Genomic DNA, 19,212 nt, shown 5'->3' on the forward strand with positions numbered 1-19,212 from the left:
GCCCCAAGCAGGGCCCACTACTCTTTTTGCGCTTGCGACTGCCAGATATGTAACTGGGGCCCGCCTGGGCTTCAGGCTGCTGCGGATCCACTGTGCCTGTTTCCCTGCATCGCAGGATCCGACTGCTTAAAGGCCCCATAGATGAAGGCTTTCAGAACCCCTAGAGGAGACTGTTGCAGAGGCTTCTCTACCATGGCATTGCTGTGACCTGCCACCGCTGCCTAGGCCTTAGTCTCACTGAGACCTTTTAGCCACAGTTCCAAACGTCACAGAGGCGATCCAGCATTCTTCATTGTTCGCCCCTCCCCTCATGCCCCGAGGCCCCGCCCCCTGCCTAGAGTCTCTTTCCACTTGGCTTGACCCCTTTCCCCAGGTTCACAACCTTTGGGTTTTCCTTAAGAATGTTTTCTAAAGCAGCAGACCCCAAACTTTTTGACACCAGGGACCGATTTCATGAAGGATAGTTTTTCCCTGGGCGGTGGGGGGAGCTCAGACTATGATGCCAGGTATGAGATGTGGTTGTAAGTACATATGAAGCTTCCTTTGCCTGCTGTTCACCTCCTGGTGTGTGGAACACCCCTCTATTTAAGTTTCATGGAATATAATTTTTGCAATTTTTCCACAGACAGAGCTGGTGGCTGATGGCCGGGATACCGGGAGGGCACAGGCCAGGGATGGGGGACACAGGTGGAGTGGAGGAGCTCTGTGGCCTGGTCCCTAACAGGCTGCCTGCTTATACTGGTCTGTGAAACTTGGGTTGGAGACTGCAGCTTTAAAGGAAATGACTAGATCAAAAGCTTTTTGATCAGAGCAGTAAGATTGTACACATTCACACTCCCACTGCTAGGCTTGTGAGAGAACACTCTTTTGTCAACTGTCAGAGCTACTGAATATGATCATTTACCAACAACCTTCAGAAATTTAAATGCCAAACACTGGCTCCGCATTATTTTATTCTTCATGTTTGATTACTAAAGAAAAAACATTTGTTTCATATAGATACACGGACATTTCAAAATTTTCTGGTGAGCAATGGCTTCAGATTCTTTACCTATATCTGTGTAGGTATATATATTCTCCTTATGATTCCTAAAAGCTCCTTATGACATAAAACTATTTAGTCAATGTCTGTCTCATATATAGCTTTTCTGTTGTTACGTTTTTCTTTCAGTTATTTTCATTTACCAGTTAAGGTTTTATGGTATTCTTTGCTATAAGGACATTGTAATTATTTTTCTTAAGTTTAAAGATTTTTATTATTTCAGCATATTATGGGGGCACAAATTTTAAGGTTTCAAATGGTGCCGTTGACCCCCTCCCCCCACAAGTCTGAGCTTCAAGTGTGACTATCCCCACAGACGGTGCACATCTCATTCATTATGTATGTATATACCCACCCCCCTTCCCCCACCCACCTGGCCAATACTCAATTAGTGTAATTCCTATATGTCCACTTAGGTGATGAACAGTTAATACCAATTTTCTGGTGAGTATATGTGGTGCTTGTTTTCCCATTCTTGAGATACTTCACTTAGTAGTATGGGTTCCAGCTCTGTCCAGAAAAATACAAGATGTGCTATATCAAAATTGTTCACAGAACTGAATAGTACTCCATGGTATACATATACCACATTTTATTAATCCACTCATGAATTGATGGGCACTTGGGTTGTTTCCACAACTTTGCAATTGTGAATTGTACTGCTATAAACATTCGAGTGCAGGTGTCTTATATGTAGAGTGTCATTTGATCTTTTGGGTAGATGCCTAGTAATGGGATGGCTGGGTCAAATGGTAGATCTACTTGTATCACTTTGAGGTATCTCCATATTGCTTTCCATAGAGGTTGAACTAGTTTACAGTCCCACCAGCAGTGTAGGAGTGTTCCTATCTCTCTGCATCCACGTTGACATCTGTTGCTTTAGGTCTTTTGGATAAAGGCCATTCTTACTGGAAATAAGTGATATCTCATTGTGGTTTTGATTTGCATTGATTTTTTTATTTCAAAATACTATGGGGGTACAAATGTTTTTGGTTACATGGACTGCTTTTGTAATACATGAGTCAGGGCGATAAGTGTGTCCACCACCCAAATAGCGTTTATTGCACCCATTGGGCAGGTTTTTGCCCTTCTCCTGCTTCAAGATGTTGTAGTTCTTAAAAAGCCAAATAAGAATTTTCAATTATGTATTTTTGCATCTCTGCTTAGAAAGGCTTCCTTTATTACACTGTGGTCTGTACTCACCATCAAATTGGTATTAACTGATCAACACTTATGTGCACATATAGTAGTAATATTCATCGGGTGTTGGGCAGGTTGGAGGGGAGGGGGGGAAGGAGTATATACAAACCTACTGGGTGTGTGGTGCACCATCTGGGGGATGGACATGTTTGAAACTCTGACTCAGGTGGGGCAAAAACAATATATGTAACCTAAACATTTGTACCCCAGTAATATGCTGAAATAAAAATAAATTTTAAAAAGAAAGGCTTCCTTAATCTGAAATCAAATAAATAATCTTCTGTATTTCCTTACTGAACATTTATGGTATTATTTAACTATTATTTTTAAAATATACTTATTAAAATTGTAATGCATTTGGAAAGTACCATAATTTGAAGTGACAGAGCATTATGCAAAATAGTACAAACAGAAATATATACACATATATGTATATGCATGCATAGAGAAAATACTGAAAGTAATAGAGGGAGTCTACCATAAGTTGTCTTTCTATGTTTTCATTATGGACAGTGCCAGAAAGGAAGCCCAGGCAAAACTGGTTACATGATGTTCCATGCTCCTTAGCTGAAGTTTGCATGGTTCTTGTTCCCCTTTATCTACTGTAAGATCCTTTACCTCTTTACAAAGAAGGACAATCCTGCCCCCTTCCAAATGTGTAGGAGTAATATGCATGAACAAAGAAAATTAATGTCCCACATTATTTTTATCGAATGATTTTGCCTGTTTTATTCACTGTCAGAATACCAGCAACGAAAACATCTGCTAAATGCTCATTAAATATTTGTAAAATCAATGACCATGTATTTTGTCACAACTATTAAATTTTATTGGTTTTAGTATTTGTTTTCTTTAAATTTTTTTTATTTCGGCATATTATGGGGGTACAGATTTTAAGGTTTCAATAAATGCCCATTTCTCACCTCACCCCAAAAGTCCGGGTCTCCATCATGACCATCTCCCAGATGGTGCACATCTCACTCATTATGTATGTATATACCCGCCCCCCTCCCTCCTCCCAACTGCCCAATACCCTATTACTGTAGTACCTATATGTCCACTTAGGTGCTACTCAGTTAATACCAGTTTGCTGGAGAATATATCTGGTGCTAGTTTTTCCAATCCTGGGATACTTCACTTAGTAGTATGGGTTCCAGCTCTAACCAGGAAAATATAAGATGTGCTATATCACCATTGTTTCTTAGAGCTGAATAGTACTCCATGGTATACATATACCACATTTTATTAATCCATTCTTTGATTGATGGGCACTTGGGCTGTTTCCACAGCCTTGCGATTATGAATTGTGCTGCTATAAACATTCAAGGGCAGGTGTCTTTTTTGTAGAGTGTCATTGGATCATTTGGGTAGATGCCCAGCAATGGGATTGCTGGATCAAATGGTAGATTCACTTGTATCGCTTTAAGGTATCTCCATATTGCTTTCCACAGAAGTTGGACTAGTTTGCAGTCCCACCAGCAGTGTAGGAGTGTTCCTCTTTCTCGGCAACCGTGCCAGCATTTATTGTTTGGAGATTTTTTGATAAAGGCCATTCTCACTGGGGTTAAGTGATATCTCATTGTGGTTTTGATTTGCATTTCCCTGATGATTAGAGATGTTGAGCATTTTTTCATATATTTGTTGGTCATTCTTCTGTCTTCTTTAGAAAAATTTCTGTTCAAGTCCTTTGCCCACTTTTTAATGGGGTTATTGGATTTTTTCTTCCTGATTTTCGTGAGTTCTAAGATATTCTAGTTATCAGTCCCTTATCGGAATCATAGGATGCAAAAATTTTCTCCCATTCTGTAGGTTGTCTGTTTACTTTCATGACTATTTCTTTGGCTGTGCAGAAGCTTTGTAGTTTGATCATGTCGCGTTTATTTATTATTGTTGCTGCCTTTGGGGACTTCTTCATAAACTCTTTGCCCAGGCCGATGTCTAGGAGAGTGTTTCCAACTTTTTCCTCTAGAGTTCTAATAGTTTCATACCTTAGGTTTAAGTCTGTTATCCAGCTTGAGTTGGTTTTTGTGAGAGGTGAAAGGTGTGGGTCCTGTTTTAGCCTTCTACAGTTGGCTATCCAGTTTTCCCAGCACCATTTATTGAAGAGGGATTCTTTTGCCCAGCGTATGTTTTTGCCTGCTTTGTCAAAAATTAGATGGCTATATGAGGATGGTTTTATATCAGGATTCTCACATCTGTTCCACTGGTCAATATTCCTATTTTTGTGCCAATACCATATTGTTTTAATTACTACAGCTTTGTAGTATAGTTTGATATCTGGCATATTAATGTCTCCCATTTTGTTTTTGTTGCCTAGAAATGCTCTTGATATTCGGGGTCTTCTTTGGTTCCATACAAAGCGTAAAATTATTTTTTCTATATCTGTGAAGAATGCTGATGGGATTTTAATAGGTATTGCATTGAATCTGTAGATCAGTTTGGGTAGTATAGACATTTTGATTGTATTGAGTCTGCCGATCCACGAGCATGGTCTGGATTTCCATCTGTTTACATCCTCTGCTAATTCCTTCCTCAGTGTTTCATAGTTGTCCCTGTAGAGGTCTTTTACCTCTTCGGTTAAGTATATTCCTAGGTAATTTAATTTCTTTGTTGCTATTGTGAAGAGAATTGAGTCTTTGATTTGAGTCTCAATGAGATTGTTGTTGGCGTATATGAATGCCTCTGATTTCTGTGTATTGATTTTGTATCCTGAGACTTTACTAAATTCATTGATCAGTTCCAGGAGTTTCTTGCTTGAATCCTTTGGGTTTTCTAGATACAATATCATATCTTCAGCAAACAGTGAAAGTTTGATCTCTTCTGCCCTTATTTGGATACCTTTGATTCCATTTTCCTGTCTGATTGCTGTAGCCAAGAATTCCAGCACTATGTTGAACTGAAGTGGAGATAGTGAGCAGCCTTGTCTGGTTACAGCTCTCAGTTGGAATGATTTCAATTTTTCCCCATTCAATATGATGTTGGTTATGGGTCTGTCATATATGGCATGTATCATTTTTAGGTATGTCCCTTACATGCCTATTTTCTGAAGTGTTCGTATCATGAAAGGGTGTTGAATTTTGTCAAAAGCTTTTTCTGCATCTATTGAAAGAATCATGTGGTCTTTGTTTTTGCTTCTGTTTATGTGGTGAATTGCATTTATAGATTTACGTATGTTGAACCATCCCTGCATCCCTGGGATGAAGCCCACTTGGTCGTGGTGGATTATTTTTTTAATAAGAATCTGGATTCGGTTAGCTAAGATTTTGTTGAAAATTTTTGCATCTATATTCATTAGGGATATTGGTCTGTAGTTTTCTTTTTTTGTTGCGTCCTTTCCTGGTTTTGGTATCAGAGTAATATTCACTTCATAAAAGGTGTCAGGGAGGTTTCCGTTCTTCTCGATGTTGTGGAATAGTTTCTGCAAGATAGGTACTAGTTCTTCTTTGTAAGTATGGTAAAATTCAGGTGTGAACCCATCTGGACTGGGACTTTTCTTTTTAGGGAGATTTTTAATTGCTGTTTCTATTTCAGCTGTTGAGATTGGTCTGTTCAGGGAATCTATTTCTTCCTGGTTGAGCCTAGGGAGGCTGTGTGTTTCTAGAAATTTGTCCATTTCCTCCACATTTTCCAGTTTGTGTGCATAAAGATTTTTGTAGTATTCATAAATTGTATCTTGTATCTCTTTAGGATCAGTTGTGATATCTCCTTTTTTATTCCTGATGGAGCTTATTAGAGATTTCTCTTTTCTGCTTTTCATTAGCTTAGCCAATGGTGTGTCAATTTTGTTTATTTTTGCAAAGAACCAATTTTTGTTTCATTAATCTCCTGAATAGCTTTCCTGTTTTCAATTTCGTTTAGTTCTGATTTTATCTTGTTGATTTCTCTTCTTCTGCCGGGTTTGCGGTTGGTCTGTTCTTCTTTTTCCAGCTCTTTGAGTCGTTTCGTTAGATTGTCTATTTGTGATCTTCTTGTCTTTTGGTTATAGGCATTTATGGAGATAAACTTTCCTCTCAGAACTGCTTTAGCTGTGTCCCAGAGGAGTTGATAACTTGTCTCTCCATTGTCGTTTTCTTCATAGAACTTTTTTATTTCCGTCTTCATTTCTTCATTTACGAAGTATTCATTTAGTAGGAGGTTGTTTAATTTCCACGTTTTTGTGTAGAAATGTGTGTTTCTGTTAGGGTTGATTTCTAGTTTTATTCCACTGTGATCTGAGAAGGTACATGGTATGATTTCTATTTTTTTAAATTTCTTGAGATTTTCTTTGTGTCCTAGGATAGAGTCAATCTTAGAGAATGTCCCGTGAGCTGATGAGAAGAACGTATATTCAGTGGATTTTGGGTAGAATGTTCTGTAGAGGTCTGTCAGACCCAATTGTTCTAGAGTTTTGTTTAAGTCCATTATTTCTTTATTAATTATCTCTTTGGAGGATCTGTCTCATGCCATCAGTGGGGTGTTGAAATCTCCAGCGATTATGGAGTTGCTATTAATCCATTTGCTTAGCTCCAGTAAGGTTTGCTTTATGAATCTGGGTGCAAATAAGTTGGGTGCATATATATTTAAAATTGTTATCTCTTCTTGTTGGACTGTGCCCTTCACCATTATATAATGACCCTCTTTGTCTTTTACTACTTTTGTTGGTTTAAAAACTAAATCGTCTGAAATTAGAACTGCCACACCAGCCTTCTTTTGGCTTCTATTTGCTTGGAATATTGATCTCCACCCTTTTATTTTTAGTCTATATGCATCCTTGCAGGTTAGATGTGTTTCCTGAAGACAGCATATACTTGGCCTGTATTTTCTTATCCATTCAGCCAGCCTATGTCTCTTGAGTGGAGAGTTTAAGCCATTCACATTTATTGAGAGAACTGATAGGTAAGGTAGATTACTGATCATTCTGTTGGGTTGGATGTTGTTGCTATGATTTCTGTCTTGAGCCATTGTAATATCTGGCCTTTAATATCTTTGGGTTTTGGTTGTTTTTATATTCGTGGGTTATTATTATGATGTTCCGTGCATAAAGCTGTTTTAGGTACTTCTTGTAGGGCTGGTCTTGTCTTGGTGAATTCTCTGAGCCTTTGCTTGTCTGAGAATGTTTTTAGTTCTCCTTCATATACGAAGCTTAGTTTTGCAGGGAATAATATTCTAGGCTAGGCATTGTTTTGTTTCAAAAGAGTGAGAATGGGGCCCCAGTCTCTCCTTGCTTGTAAAGTCTCATTAGAGAAGTCTGATGTTATTTGAATTGACTTTCCCTTGTATGTTACTTGCTTCTTTTGTCTTACAGCTCTTAGAAGGGCCTCTTTAGTTGATACTTTGGTCAGTCTGATGAATGCATGCTGTGACACCTTCCTGTTTGCATTGCATCTCCCAGGGGTCCTCTGAGCTTCTTGAACTTGTATATCAAGATTTTGAGCAAGGCCTGGGAAATTTTCCTCTATTATATCTTCAAACAGCTTGTCCAACCCTTGAGTGTTGTCTTCTTCCCCTTCTTGTAAGCCTATAACCCTCACATTATGTTTCTTCACATAATCCCACAGCTCTTGTAGGCTTTGCTCTTTTCTCTTGTTTCTCTGCTCTATTTCTGTGACTGATTTATTTAATTGGAGGGTGTTATCTTCAAGCTCTGAGATTCTTTCTTCTGTTTGATTTACCCTGTTCATGAGACTTTCCACTGTATTTTGTAGTTCCTTGAATTGATTCTTCATTTCCAGGAGTTCGGTTACACTTTTCTTCATTGTGTCTATTTCTTTTCCCATATCCTGGAGGCTTTTTGTGGTTTCTTTGTGTTAGTTATTGAGTTGTTGTTGCAGCTGGGTGAGTGTTCTTATGATCTACATACGAAATTCCTCTTCTGTCATATTGGTTGCCTGATTTTGGTCGGTGGCCATTTCTAGGGGGCTGGTGCTCCTCTTTGGGGGTGTGTTTTCCGTTTGGTTCTTCATATTTCCTGAGTTCTTTCGCTGATTTCTTCCCATGTCGATCAGTTGTTGTTTCTTTCCTTAGGTTATTGTTTGGGTATTCACACACCTTGTTTAGTTTCTGAGGCGTTTGGTGGTGCCTGTGCGTGAAATTGGACCACTCCCTGTATATTGAGTCAGTGGGTGCCGTGGAAAGGCTGTGCAAGATGCCGTCCCTGTCAGTAGGTGGCGTTTGCTTGGAGGAACAGGCTATACTGTTGCTTTTGTGTTCTGTTAACAGCTCCTGTTCTGGGCAGAGCTGGTTTGGGTAAGCCTGCCCTCAGGCAGTTAGCAGGGGTCAAAGTTCTGTTCTCTGCTTCTAGGGAAAGCTGTCAGGGTGGGGCTGGAATGGTCCCGCTCAGCCAGAATATCTGTGTGTGGGGGTGGGGCTGTCTAAGACCCGCAGTCTGGAGCGGGCCTCGCTGCTTTCCACCCTCTCCAACTCCGCAGCTACTCCTGGGCCTCTGCCAGCAGGCCAGACCACAAGCCACCAGGCATCCCCGGACTGTGATGCCGGCGGGGAGGTTCCCTGCACAGGAACGCCACCTGGGTTGGGTGCACGGCCTCCTCCTGGGAGGAGGGTTGCCCTCTAGGATGCCGATCTGCCCCTGGAGGCACACACCTCAGTAGGCTGTTCACGTATAACCCTTCTGTGCCCCGGGCAATGCTAGCCCTTGGTGCAGGGGATCTGGTCTGCAGGTCCAATCTCTGGGTCCCAGAGTTCGAATTGTATCCCCACCAGGGAGAGGATTTCCAGTCCCAATTCACCCACAGGGAGCCCAAGCTGGATCTATGTCTCTCAGACTCTGAATTGGCACTGTTCTCCTGGGAACACGGTGCCAGCAGCACCTGGGAGGGAGGGCGGGTAGGGAGCTCACAGTCTGAGTTCCCCTGAGTCAAGTGTAGGGTCCCAAACGGGAAGGTCCCATTCCCTGGAGGAGCCTCTGGCTGGTGGCTGTATTGTCTCTCTGGGCATCCGCGGGTAGGGTTGGCGGAGGGGAGGAGGAGGTAATATGGTGCCTGCCACGTGGCTCAGGTCTGTGCACACGGAGGTGCCTGGAGGAAGTTGGGAACCTGGCGCCACGTCTGGTACAGGCTCACCGCTGGCTCGCGGCGGCGGTCTCTGGCTGGCTGCCACAGGTCTCTCCACCCGCTGGGGAGCCCACCAGCAGTCTCAAAAGCAGGGGAGGGGAAACAGCAAATCCAGCTACCCTTGCCGCTGGTCTCAGGGCTGCTCCAGTGGTCTCAGCCTCCAGTTCTCCTCCGCAGCCTCCTCCCGTGGAGTCTCCTGGAGTCTCAGGTACCCCTCCTTCCGGCCCTTGTCTGCTGTATGCTCGTCTTCTTGCTTCTTTCCTCTAATTTCTGCTAGAATCTGTCTTTTCTGCAGAGACCCTCTGGCGGTGTTATTCGTCCACCATCTTGCTCTGCCCCTAATTTTTTAATTAATAGGTTTAACATACAAATCATAATTGTATTAATTTATGAGGTACAATGTAATGCTTTGATGTATATATGCAATATGGGATGATTAAATTAAGCCTATTACATATCCAGCACCTCATGTAACATTTTTTCTAGTGTTACATATGAAATTTACTTTATTTTTTTTATTTCACAGTATTTGGGGGTACAAATGTGTTGGGTACATAAATTGCTTTTGGAATGCCAAAGTCAGAGCTACAAGGGTGATCATCCCCTAGAAAGCATACACCCCATCCGTAAAGTGTGAATTTACCCATTCCTTCCTCCCCCTGTCTACCTGGCCAACACCGTATGAATGTTAGCTCCTATATATGCACATAAGTGTTGATCAATTAACGTCAATTTAAGGATGAGGGAGGAAAAAAATGGCAGAGTAAAGGTAACCCCCCGGATTCCTGCTCCTAGAGAAGGAGACATATATCTTTGTCTTCTACATGCAACTAGATCTCTTTCTACAAGGAATGCAACTGGATCTCCCAGTTACAAGGACAGCATCAAGAATCCACAGAGGTTCAGTGCGGGACTGTCAAAAAAGGAAAAAAACAAGGTGATTGGGAGATAAGGTCGCATTCTCTGGAGGTCACAAAACAAACAATAGGGCACGTGGGAGGGTGCTGGACTTCCTGGCCAGGGGGTGAAGTGGGATCAGACCCACAGGAGAACTCCTTGCTTCCCCATTGACCTCCACACCCACCCAGCCAAGGACCTGCCTGAAATTAGTGCGAAATTGTGGCAGGAAAAGAGGGTGCTGGAGAGCGCCGACATTAGTGGAAACTCCTGAGCCCCATGATAGGATGGCTCCAAGATGGGAGGAAACTGAATTGAACTGACAGGGGAGGCAGTTAGATGTCTTGCCTCTGCTAACGAGTGGGGTTAGCCCTACAGAGCTGTTCACTAAGTCAGGGACTCTAAGCTGTGACTGCCTTGGGTGAAAAAGACTGCACAGGGCGGGTCAGTAAGAATGAGGGCTATGGTTGAACAGGTGATCAAGAAGGCAGCATAGAGGAGGTAATGGGGTGTCCTGATGACCCAGACCCCCAACCTGGCAACTGCCACCTCCTGAACAGTCGCCCCCAGTGCTGGGGCCCTGCAAGTGGGCAAGTGGTGGCCATTGATGGAGTCCACAGCCCAGCCACTGTGATGCCACAAGGTGTGGTGGGCAGATCCCATTCCCCAGCCTAGAGACTCTGCAGACAAATTACGTCCCTACACAATCTTCAATCGGCTCACCAGGCCTGGCTGGATCAATTGACTAATGAGAAGACTAACACCAAAGGGGAGCTACAGCCACAGGGCCCCAGAGTTCAGGGCAGACTGGGGAGCTATTTCCTCCCCCTAGCCCGCATCTCCCCTGCCAAAAGTGGTAGACTGCACCCCAGGAGGAGGGGCGACACAAGAAAACCCACTCTCCCCCAGATCTAGGGAGAATCTGCTGGGAACTTAAGCAGTTCATAAGCAGGGAGTATAAAAGACTTTGCTTCTGAGAACAGTTTAGGTCACCCTAAACATGCTGGGGCTGGATCACCTCCCCCAGTAAGGGCCGTGGTCAAGGAACGAATCCCCCACAACTGGCCACAATAGACTCCACAAGTAACCCCTCCCATCAGGGGAACCTTCCAAGTGTGGTTGAAGAGCTCGCCCCAGTGGATGATCAAGAAATTACAGAAGAGAAGACCCCTAGGCACCCTCAGCTGATCCAGATGGGGAGAGCTCAGTGTAAGAATTCTGGAACTTTGAAATATCAAACCAAAAACAATAAATGCTGGCATGGATGTGGAGATAGAGGAACACTCCTACACTGCTAGTGGGACTGCAAACTAGTTCAACCTCTGTGGAAAGCAATATGGAGATACCTTAAAGCGATACAAGTGAATCTACCATTTGACCCAGCCATCCCATTACTAGGCATCTACCCAAAAGATCAAATGACACTCTACATATAAGACACCTGCACCTGAATGTTTATAGCAGCACAATTCATAATCACAAGGCTGTGGAAACAGCCCAAGTGCCCATCAATCCAAGAATGGATTAATAAAATGTAGTATATGTATACCATGGAGTACTATTCAGCTCTAAGAAACAATGGTGATATGGCACATCTTATATTTTCCTGGTTAGAGCTGGAACCCATACTACTAAGTGAAGTATCCCAAGAATGGAAAAACAAACTCCATATATACTCACCAGCAAACTGGTATTAACTGAGCAGCACCTAAGTGGACACATAGGAACTATAGTAATTAGGTATTGAGCAGGTGAGAGGGGGGTGGGTATATACATACATAATGAGTGAGATGTGCACCATCAGGAGGATGGGCACGCTGGAAACTCAGACTTGTGGGGGAAGGGGGGAAGGGCATTTTTGTGAAACCTTAAAATTTGTACCCCCATAATATGCCGAAAGAAAAAAAAGAAAAAAAAAGAAAATTCAGGACTTGGAACAAAAATTTACTAAGAAAATTGAGATATTAAAGAAAAATCAATCCGATCTCCTGGAAACGAAGAATTTATTCAGGGAAATACAAAACACAGTGGAAAGACTCAAATATAAGGTGGACCAAACAGAAGAAAGAATCTCAGAGATTTAAGATAACACTTTCCAATTAAATAAATCAGTCACAGAGAGCAGAGAAACAAGAGAAAAGAGCAAATCCTCCAAGAGATGTGGGATTATGTGAAGAAACCTAATGTGATCATCATAGGGTTAACAGAAGGGGAAGAAGAAAAAACTAAAGGGTTAGATAGGCTATTTGATATATAATAGAAGAAAACTTCCCAGGCATTGCCAAAAATCTCCAGATACAAGTTCAAGGCGCTGAAAGGACCCCTGGGAGATTCAATGTGAACAGGAAGACATCACGGCATGCAGCCATCAGACTGACAGAATATCAACTAAAGAGGCCCTACTATGAGCTGTAAGACAAAAGAAGCAAGTTACATACAAAGCAAAACCAATCAGAATAACACAATATTTTTGAACTGAAACAATATAAGCAAGGAGAGACTGGGGCCCCATTCTCACTCTTTTGAAACAAAATAGTGCCCACCCTAGAATCTTGTACCCTGAAAAACTAAGCTCTGTATATGAAGGAAAAATTAAGATATTCTCAGATAAGCAAAGTAAGAGGGAATTCACCAAGACAACAGCAGCCCTACAATAGGTACTCAAAACAGTGTTATGCACAGAACAGCATAATAAAAACTCATGAACATAAAAACACCCAAAACCTAAAGATTAAAGGCCATATATCACAAAGGCTCAAGAGAGAAATCAAAGTAACAACATCCAACCCAACAGAATGAACTGTAATCTGCCTAACCTATCAGTTCTCTCAATAAATGTAAATGGTTTAACTCTCCACTCAAGACACATAGGCTGACTGAATGGATAAGAAAATATAAGCCAAGTATCTGCTTTCTTCAGGAAACACATCTAATCTGCAAGGATGCATATAGACTAAAAGTAAAGGGGTGGAGTTCAGTATTTCAAGTGAGCCAAACCCCAAAGAAGGCTGGCGTGGCAATTCTGATCTCAAATGATTTAGGTTTTAAACCAATAAAATTAGTAAAAGACAAAGATGGTCATTATATAATGGTGAAGTGCACAGTTCATCAAGAAGAGATAACAATATTAAATTTATATGAACCCATCTTCGGTGCACCCAGATTCATAAAGGAAACCTTACTGGATCTAGGTAAATTGATTAACAGCAACTCCATAATAACTGGAGATATCAACACGCCATTGAATACACAGGACAGATTCTCCAAACAGAATATTAATAAATAAATAATGAAATTAAACAAAACTCTAGAACAATTGGGTCTGACTGACATTTACAGGACATTCTACTAAAATAACCTGAATATACATTCTACTCATCAGCTCATGGGACATTCTCTAAGATAGACCATCTCCTAGGACAAAAAGTAAGAATCAAAAAATTTTTAAAAAATAGAAATCATTCCATGTGTCTTCTCATATCACAGTGGAATAAAAATAGAAGTCATCCCTAACAGAAACCCACATTTCTACACAAAATATGGAAATTAAACAACCTTTGTTTAAATGATTACTTCATGAATGAAGAAATTAAGATGGAAATAAAAAATTCTTTGAATAAAATGAAAAAGGAGAGACAAGTTATCAAATCCTCTGGGACACAGCTAAAGCAGTTCTGAGAGGAAAGTTTATTTCCAAAAATGCCTATAACCAAAAGTCAAAAAGATCACAAACAGACAATTTAATGAATCCACTCAAAAGCTGGAAAAAGAAGAACAGACCAACCCCAAACCCAGCAGCAGAAGTGAAATTAAAAGGATCAAATCAGAACTTAACAAAATTGACCACAGGTAAGATATACAGAAGATTAATAAAACAAAAAGTTTGTTCCTTGAAAAAATAAACAAAATTGACATGCCTTTGGATAGGCTGATGTAAAGCAGAAAAGAGAAATTTCTAATAAGCTCCATCAGGGCCAAAAAAGGAGATATCTAAACTGACCCCAAAGAGATAAAGTTATAATTTATGAATACTACAAAAATCTTTAAGCACACAAAATAGAAAATGTGGAGGAAATGGACAGATTTCTAGAAACACAGTCTCCCTAGGCTCGACCAGGAAGAAATACAATTCCTGAACAGACCAATATCAAGAGCCACAATAGAAGCACGAATTAAAAATCTTCCTATGGGGACTACTTCATAAACTCTTTGCCTAGGCCGATGAAGTCCCCAAAGGCAATCACAGCAGCAACAAAAATAAATAAATGGGACATGATCAAACTGAAAAGCTTCTAAACAGTCAAAGAAATAGTCAGGAAAGTAAACAGACAACCTACGGAATGGGAGAAAATTTTTGCATTCTATGCATCTGATAAGGGGCTGATAACTAGAATATATGTAGAACTCACGAAAATCAGCAAGAAAAAATCAAATAACCCTATTAAAAGTGGGCAAAGGACTTGAACAGAAACTTTTCTAAAGAAGACAGAAGAATGGCCAACAAACATATGAAAAAATGCTCAACATCTCTAATCATCAGGGAAATGCAAATCAAAACGACAATGACATATCACTTAACTTCAGTGAGAATGGCCTTTATCAAAAAGTCTCCAAACAATAAATGCTGGCGTGGATGCAGAGAGAGAGGAACACTCCTACGCTTCTGTTGGGACTGCAAACTAGTTCAACCTCTGTGAAAAGCAATATGGAGATACCTTAAAGCTATACAAGTGGATCTACCATTTGAACCAGCAATCCCATTGCTGGGCATCTACCCAAAAGATCCAATGACAGTCTACAAAAAAGACACCTGCACTCGAATGTTTATAGCAGCACAATTCATAATCGCAAGGCTGTGGAAACAGCCCAAGTGCCCATCAATCCAAGAATGGATTAATAAAATGTGGCATATGTATACCACGGAGTACTATTCAGCTCTAAGAAACAATGGTTATATAGCACATCTTATATTTTCCTGGTTAGAGCTGGAACCCATACTACTAAGTGAAGTATCCCAAGAATGGAAAAAAAGCACCACATATACTCACAATCAAACTGGTATTAACTGAGCAGCACCTAAGTGGACACATAGGTACTACAGTAGTAGGGTATTGGACAGGTGGGAGGGAGAAGGGGGCGGGTATAAGCATACATAATGAGTTAGATGTGCACCATCTGGGGCATGGTCATGCTGGAAACTCAGATTTGTGGGGGGAGGGGAGGAATGGGGATATTTTGAAACCTTAAAATCTGTACCCCCATAATATGCTGAAATTTAAAAAAAAAGAGTGAAAAAACAATCTTCCTAAAATGAAAAGTCCTGGTCCAGATGGTTTCACTTCTGAATTTTACTACAGTTACAAAGAATAACTGGTGTCTATCTTGCAGAAATTATTCTACAACATGGAGAAGAAATGAAACTTCCCCAACACCTTTTATGAAGTGAACATAACTCTGATACGAAAACTAGGAAAGGAAGCATCAAAAAAAGAAAACTACAGACCAATATCCCTTATTAATATAGATGCAAAAATTCTTGACAAAATCCTAGCGAATTGAATCCAGGTGCTTGTCAAGGAAATAATCCATCCTTCTTCCCAGGCATGCAGGGAAGGTTCAACATACATAAATCTATAAATGTAATTCACCACATAAACAGAAGCAAAAACAAAGATTCCATGTTTCTTTGAATAGATGCATAAAAAGCTTTTGTCAAAATTCAACACCCTTTCATGATGAGAACACTTAAGAAAATAAGCATAGAAGGGACATTGTTAAAAATGATACAAGCCATATACGACAGACCCATAGCCAACATCATACTGAATGGGGATAAACTGAAAGCATTCCCTCTTAGAACCGGACCCAGACAAAGCTGACCACAATCTCCACTTCTATTCAACATAGTGCCGGAAGTCCTGGCTATGGCATTCAGACAGGAAAGTGGAATTGAAGGTATCCGAATTGGGGCAGAAGAGACAGAACGTTCACTGTTTGCTGATAATATGATATTATATTTAGGAAACATGAAGGATTCAACCTAGAAACATCTGGAATTGATAAAGGAATTTAGTAAAGTCTCAGGATACAAAATCAATACACAGAAATAACAGGCATTCATATACGCCAACAACAATCTAATTGAGAACCAAATCAAAGACTCAATTCCCTTCACAATATCAACAAAGAAAATAAAGTAACTAGGAATATACTTAAACAATGAGGTAAAAGACCTCTACAGGGAGAACTATGAAACACTGAGGAAGGAAATAGCAGAGATGTAAACAGATGGAAACCCAAACTATGCTTGTGGGTTGGCAGACTCAACATCATTAAAATGCCTATAGTACCCACACTGATCTACAGATTCAATGCAATACTCATTAAAATGCCAACATCATTCTTCACAGATACGGAAAAATAATTTTACACTTCATATGGAACCAGAGAAGACCCCACATATCAAAAGCAATTCTAGGCAGTAAGAACAAAATGGGAGGTATTAATATGCCAGATATCAAACTATACTTCAAAGCAGTAGTAAATAAATCAATCTAGTAAATGAGATGTCTTTTATTTCCAGTATGAATGGCCTTTATCAAAACGTCCCATAACAACAGATGTTGGCATGGATGCAGAGAAATAGGAGCACTCATACACTGCTGGTAGGACTGTAAACTAGTTCTACCTCTTTGGAAAGCAATGTGTAGATACCTTAAAATAATTCAAGTGGATCTACCTTTGACCAGCAATCTCATTACTAGGCATCTACCCAAAAGATCCAATGACACTCTACAAATAAGACACCTGCACTCGAATATTTATAGCAGCACAGTTCATAATAGCAAAGCTGTGGAAACAACCCAAGTGCTCATCAATTCATGAGTGGATTAATAAAATGCTGCATATGTATACCGTGGAGTACTAGTCAGCTCTAAGAAATAATGGTGATATAGCACATCTTGTATTTTCCTGGATAGAGCTGGAACCAATACTACTAAGTGAAGTATCGCAAGAATGGAAAAAGAAGCACCACATATACTCACCAGCAAACTGATATTAACTGAGCAGCACCTAAGTGGACACATAGGAACTACATTAATTGGGTATTGGGTGGGTGGGAGGGGGCAGGAGAGACAGGTATATACATACATAATGACTGAGATATGCACCGTCTAGGGGATGGACACGCTTGAAACTCAGACTTGTGGGTGGAGTGGGAGCAAGGGAATTATTTGAAACCTTAAAATTTGTATCCCCATAATATGCTCAAAAAAAAATTAAGCATGAGTACATGTGGTGCTTGTTTTTCTATTCTGGTAATACTGCACTTAGAAGAATGGTTGCCAGCTCCATCCTGGATAATATAATAGGTAGTTCACTATTTTTGATGGCTAATTAGTACTCCACAGTGGACATATATCACATTTTATTAATTCACTCACGCATTTATGGGTAATTGGCTTGTTTCAACTTCTATGCAATTCTCAATTGTATTGTTATAAACATCGGAGTTTAGATGTCCTTTTTTTTTTAATTTTTTTTTATTTTGGCATATTATGGGGGTACAGATTTTAAGGTTTCAATAACTGCCCATTTCCCCCCCTCCCCCCAAAAGTCTGAGTCTCCATCATGACCATCCCCCAGATGGTGCACATCTCACTCATTATGTATGTATATACCCACCCCCCTCCCCCCTCCCCCCTCCCACCTGCCCAATACCCTATTACTGTAGTACCTATGTGTCCACTTAGGTGCTACTCAGTTAATACCAGTTTTCTGGAGAATATATCTGGTGCTTGTTTTTCCATTCTTGGGATACTTCACTTAGTAGTATGGGTTCCAGCTCTAACCAGGAAAATATAAGATGTGCTATATCACCATTGTTTCTTAGAGCTGAATAGTACTCCATGGTATACATATACCACATTTTATTAATCCATTCTTGGATTGATGGGCACTTGGGCTGTTTCCACAGCCTTGCAATTATGAATTGTGCTGCTATAAACATTCGAGTGCAGGTGTCTTTTTTGTAGAGTGTCACAGGATCATTTGGGTAGATGCCCAGCAATGGGATTGCTGGATCAAATGGTAGATTCAGTTGTATCGCTTAAAGGTATCTCCATATTGATTTCCACAGAGGTTGAACTAGTTTGCAGTCCCACCAGCAGTGTAGGAGTGTTCCTCTCTCTCCGCAACCACGCCAGCATTTATTGTTTGGAGATTTTTTGATAAAGGCCATTCTCACTGGGGTTAAGTGATATCTCATTGTGGTTTTGATTTGCATTTCCCTGATGATTAGAGATGTTGAGCATTTCTTCATATGTTTGTTGGCCATTCTTCTGTCTTCTTTAGAAAAATTTCTGTTCAAGTCTTTTGCCCACTTTTTAATGGGGTTATTTGATTTTTTCTTCCTAATTTTCGTGAGTTCTAAGTATATTCTAGTTATCAGTCCCTTATCGGATGCATAGGATGCAAAAATTTTCTCTCATTCTGTAGGTTGTCTGTTTACTTTCATGACTATTTCTTTGGCTGTGCAGAAGCTTTGTAGTTTGATCATGTCCCATTTATTTATTTTTGTTGCTGCTGTGATTGCCTTTGGGGACTTCTTCATAAACTCTTTACCCAGGCCGATGTCTAGGAGAGTGTTTCCAACTTTTTCCTCTAGAGTTCTAATAGTTTCATATCTTAGGTTTAAGTCTGTTATCCAGCGTGAATTGGTTTTTGTGAGAGGTGAAAGGTGTGGGTCCTGTTTTAGCCTTCTACAGGTGGCTATCCAGTTTTCCCAGCACCATTTATTGAAGAGAGATTCTTTTCCCCAGCGTATGTTTTTGTCTGCTTTGTCAAAGATGAGATGGCTATATGAGGATGGTTTTATATCAGGATTCTCACATCTGTTCCACTGGTCAATATTCCTGTTTTTGTGCCAATACCATATTGTTTTAATTACTACAGCTTTGTAGTATAGTTTGATATCTGGCATATTAATGCCTCCCATTTTGTTTTTGTTGCCTAGAATTGCTC

Source organism: Microcebus murinus, unplaced genomic scaffold, assembly GCF_040939455.1.
Source record: "Microcebus murinus isolate Inina unplaced genomic scaffold, M.murinus_Inina_mat1.0 scaf001_hap2_Mmur4.0, whole genome shotgun sequence".
NCBI lineage: Eukaryota > Metazoa > Chordata > Mammalia > Primates > Cheirogaleidae > Microcebus > Microcebus murinus.